General features: G+C 41.5%; 1 long non-coding RNA gene across 1 annotated transcript; it reads right to left on the minus strand.

Annotated features, from left to right (window-relative positions):
- Positions 1 to 2,358: 2,358 nt before the first annotated feature.
- Positions 2,359 to 4,689, minus strand: LOC120476742 (uncharacterized). Its single transcript, XR_005622262.2, has 9 exons — positions 4,560 to 4,689; positions 4,202 to 4,477; positions 3,964 to 4,119; positions 3,789 to 3,875; positions 3,592 to 3,702; positions 3,425 to 3,524; positions 3,193 to 3,315; positions 3,003 to 3,101; positions 2,359 to 2,913 (listed from the first exon to the last, which is right to left on the minus strand). It is a non-coding gene; the product is annotated as an uncharacterized LOC120476742 (long non-coding RNA).
- Positions 4,690 to 5,340: the final 651 nt, after the last annotated feature.

The following is a 5,340-nucleotide window of genomic DNA, read 5'->3' on the forward strand; positions in this document are numbered from 1 at the left end:
TACATGAGCAAATAGGTATATAATATGGTGTATTTAGACTTTTATTTATGTCATGCATTTCATAAGCACTGTAGGGTAGGTACTAATTTTATTTATTTATGTAGTGCATTTTATAAGCACTTTAGCATAGAAGGAATGAAAACAAAAGTGAATGGTGTAATCAAAGGTGTATGAGTGCTTGAAATAAATGATGTCACATGTAGAAGTTGTAATGTTTAAAGAACACATGAGCAATACATGAACCAGACTGAATCAAGTGGATCGGGGGGGGGGGGGGGGGGGTGGGGTTAACAAAAAATAAACCCAAAAAAAATAACGCAAAAAAAAAAAAAAGAAAAGAAAGAAAAAAAAAAGCCAAAAAAAAAAAGCCAAAAAAAAAAAGGTCAAAAAAAAAAAAAAAAAAAATTTGAGGAGTCACTGTTCCCTTTTTTAGAAATATATATATATATATATATATATATATATATATATAAGTATTACTCGACCAAAAAAAGCAAAAAAAAAATCCAAAAGAACTTTTTTCCAAGTATCCCAACCACTACACATTTTGAACATTTCAAACAAACCCCAATCAAGGGATTTGAATGAAATGTCCAAAATGCGTAGTGGTTGGGATACGTGGAAAAACAAAGTTCCTTTGGATATTTTTTTTGCTTTTTTTGGTCGAGTAATACTTTGGTACCTCTAGTGCAGTGGTTCTCGACTCTAGTCCTCTGCACGTCTCCCTTACTTAACACACCAGATTCAGAAATGAGCTCAGGATCTGATTTAGTTGTGCACAGTAAGGGAGACATGCAAAGGACTAGAATCGAGAACCACTGCATTAGAGGTACCAAGTTATTTTCGAGCAAAACAGGCAAAAAAAAAAAAAAATCCCAAAAAAAACCCATCCCAAGTATCCCAAGTACACGTTTTGACCATTTCAAACAAATCCCAGAGCAGAGATTTCAATGAAACGTCCAAAACGTGTAGTGGTTGGGATACGTGGGATGGGAAGTTTTTTGGAATTTTTTTTTTTTTTGGCCTGTTTTGTTTGAAAATAACTTTTGGTACCTGTAGTGCAGTGGTTCTCGACTCTAGTCTTCTGCATATGTCTCCCTTATTGAACACACCAGATTCACAAATGAGCTGAATCAGTTGTGCACAGTAAGGGAGACATGCAGAGGACTAGAGTCGAGAACCACTGCACTACAGGTACCAAAAGTTATTTTCAAGCAAAACAGACAACAACAACAACAACAAAAAAAAAATTCCAAAAAAAATACAAATTCCCCTTCCCCAAGTATCCCAACCACTACACATTTTGATACGTTCAAACTAATCCCAGAGCAGGGATTTGAATGAAACGTACAAAACATGTAGTGGTTGGGATACATGGGATGGGAACTTGTTTGGATTTTTTTTTTTTTTTTTTTTTGGGCCTGTTTTGCTCGAAAATAACTTTTGGTACCTCTAGTGCATTGGTTCTCAACTCTAGTCTTCTGCAAATGTCTCCCTTATTGAACACACCAGATTCACAAATGAGCTGAGGATCTGAATCAGTTGTGCACGATAAGGGACACACGCAGAAGACTGGAGTTGAGAACCACTGCACTACAAGTAGCAAAAAAAAAATTGTTGGACAAATCATTCCTCAGAGACACCGCCAAAAAAAACTGCAAGACAAATCCCTCAAACAAACCATCCCAACCAACCACTACACATTTGGACCATCTCATTCAAATCCCAGTGCAGACTGCGGATTTCAATGACACGGCCCAAACGTTTAGTACTTGGCAAATGTGGGATGGTTCGCTCCAGAGATTTTCTGCCGGTGTGACTCGAGAACGACTTGGACAACAATCCTTTTGCTACCTGCAGTGCAGGAGTTCTCAACTCCAGTCCTCACGACCCACCGCTCTGCACGTCGTGCCAGTCTCCCTTATTGACACAGCCCATTCAGATCCTCAGCTCAAGTCTGAATCAGATGTGTTCAATAAGGGACACTCGCACAACACGCAGAGCGGCGGGTCGTGAGGACTGGAGTTGAGAACCACCGCACTAGAGGTACCACAAGATTATTGTACAAGCCATTCCTCAGACGCACCACAAAAAGAGACAAATCCCTCCAACAAAGCAGCCCAAACACTAAGCATTTTGGATATCTCATTCAAATCTCAGTGCAGACTGCAGATTTCAATGACAGGTCCAAAATGTTTAGAAGTTCACAAACGTGGGATGGTTTGCTGGAGACATTTTCTTCTGGTGTGACTCAGGAATGACTTACACAATAATCTTTGCTAGTGCTTCCAATCTTTCTTCCCTGTAGCCCAATCACTATACTTGGGGATCAAACATTGGAAGCACTAGACCGCTTGTGTTCCCAGTCAAAAATTCACAGCCTTTAAAATCCATTGCTACAATCAAAACCAAAGACAGCTTTTTTCCATTAGGATAGCTTTTGCATTTCTTTTACAAAGCGACTAATCAGCGTTACTGATCTGAACTTGCACAAGCGCAGATCAATAACAGCTGCCGACGGGAACAGACGGAGCGTGTGCGCTCCTGTGCGTCAGAGTCCTCTTCCCTCTCGCATTCGATAAGCCACAAACATTTCCGCTTACATTCATCAAGAACATACAGACTACTTCGCCTTGGTGTTCATTCACTTTATATTCCAATGAACACAAGCCATTTACAACTGCAAAACGTACATCATTTTACAAGTCGGCCTTTCCAAATACAAAATGCATGCAAACAGAGCTACAAAAATAACACATTTCAGTCACATTTTTATTCATTTGCACACACATCGACACGTTACATCTTTCTCTGGTTCAGTAGCGTCTTCACGGATCCACGTGTGACGAGGGTTTCGCCGTCCTAGTGTGACCCGAGAGCTTCACCGTTTTTCCCAGATGGAACAACAAACACCTTCAGACAATGGAAAACAACTTCAATTAGTCAATTCAATGGAATTCTTTTCACCTTCAACAGGAACAGAGGGACCAAAGCTAGCTTACTCTGTCTGATCCTCAGAAGAGGACCGCAGCAGTGAGCCGTCGGGTGAAAACTGGACACGACGACCGTTGCGTTCGGCTTCCTTCTTACTGGTTCCACAGCTGAACACCCAGAGTTAGAAGACAACAATTAGGTTTGTAAACGCTTGCACTTAATCTGCACATTTTAGCGCTGTGATGCGGTGTGGCGTACCTCGACAGTGTAATGAGAGAGAGCGACGGCCAGCGGGCTGCTGTTGGGACATGCGTGGCAATACTGGATCGGGCTCGTCTTCATCTCCAGCAGCAGCAGCTCTGATGTCTCGACGTCAAACACCTACATGCGTACAACGGAACAAATGAGCACAAGCAAATCACCCAACACGGTATATTTATCTTTTCTGACAGCCTGAGTACTGAAAGAGAAACCTTCATTAAACCTTTACCTTTCATTCGTGCACAACAGCTGCCGGATATACAAAAGAGCCCACGTTCGTTTTGAGCCTGAAGCTCCACAAGTTCCTCTCCAGAAGTTGTTTCGAACACCTAATGAGGACATGTATATTAGAGTCACATTCAACTGTTCACAGCGTCAGGACACAAACATATTTACCCGCGACATCTCCGTAAGAGCCAATCTTGATCCCATCTTTGGAGAAGCAAGCACAGTACAAGGACCTCTGGTGAGGATGCGCGACCAGCCGGGAACCAGCCATTTTTCTTCCTAAAGGTGTCAAGTCACACTTTCAATCAAAATGTCATTCACTACACCAAAGCCACTGGATGATGCAGTCTGAGAGGGATACATACACCCAGTCCAGATCGAGCTGCCCTCTGCTCCGGCTGATGTCCGTTCAGAGAGAGGAACTCCTGAAACTGCAGTCTCGCCTCACTATTCTGTGTGGAAAAACAACATTACAGGCCTTTTTATACAAGTTGAATTCTATGGACATTAAAACTATGTTAATTGCTCATCAAGACGTACTATTGAGGAACATCAGCAAATCGAACAAACTGTATAAATCCCTCTTTGTCTAGTATTTCGCCATATTCTACATTGTCGTTGATGAGATGGGCGGATCCCATAACCTGAGCTTTTTTCATTGACCCAGTCCAAGGAAAACATCAGGGAGTAAAGCTCCTAAAAAAAAAAAAACATTACAAATAAAGGATTAAAAAACATTTTCAGAATGGAAGAGTAATCCTTAGAAGATCCTACATACTCCAAAAAGCAGCCAAAGATAAAAGCTCCAGCGGTCAGGGAACTCCCTCAACAGAGCTCCAATCAGAGAAACCACCAAAGGAGAACCTAACGGAAGAACGTGAGGTAGAGGACAGGTGACAAACGCAGTGATGCCATTTAGCATAAAAATAACACAAAAGCAAATTGCGGGCCTGTTCTGGAAGTTTCTGTGGCTTCCCATTGACATGCAAAGAAACCACTTCCAGGGCTTTATCCTCATCTAGACCGTTTTCAACAGGCACTTCCAATCTTGGACCTTCACAAAAACAAAGCACAAACAAACAGGATTAAACCTTACATTTCACGTGCTGTGGGTTCAGAAAAGCTTTGCTACATACCTCAGTTGTAACAAGGTGACTGTTGTGTTGCCTTTCTATCAGCTCCAGCCAGTCTGGCCATTCTCCTCCGACTTCAGCGAGGCATTTAAAGGCCTGAACGCGTCAAGATGCTGCCCTGTGATTGGCTAATTAGATCTGCGTTAACAAGCAGGTGCACCTAATAATTGACAGGTTAGCGTATAACAATAACACACAGTTTGATCAAGGAATGCTACTTTTAGAAACGTTTCAAGTGGTACAACAGAACAAACAATGTTTCTGCACGCTGTGTGGACAACGTTCATTTGTCAATATAGATCTGTTTATTTACACAGTTCCTTTTGTGAACATGCCTTTAGAATGGGAAGTATAAAATTGTGTATCAACCTAGGCAAAACCTGCTCCCCATAAAGCATTACAAAAGCCATAAAGGAATAGTTCCAACACTGGCTTCTTAGTGGTCAGCATAAAATCCACTAAATAGTGGCTCATATTTCTGCGTAGCAATGTTAAATCAAGCCAGGCACCATCTTCTATCGAAGGATGCCTAAAATAAACAAAAACCGTATTGTTTTTGACCGTGATTTCACACCTAGCTCACAATTGAAATCAGCTCACACCCGATCACAACCTGGGTGGACAACCCGGTGAACAAGCTGCTGGAAACTTGGAATTAGGGTCAAAACAATGCTACCTCAAATTCTGCTTTAACTCCCCGGAATCAGCCAAACATGCTAAAACGGTTTGATTATATTCATGAATCCTGAGCCATATCTCCCTGATACTTTATGCTAGAAACAAA

The sequence above is a fragment of the Pimephales promelas genome, chromosome 24 (assembly GCF_988280905.1).
Source record: "Pimephales promelas chromosome 24, fPimPro1.hap1.1, whole genome shotgun sequence".
Lineage (NCBI taxonomy): Eukaryota > Metazoa > Chordata > Actinopteri > Cypriniformes > Leuciscidae > Pimephales > Pimephales promelas.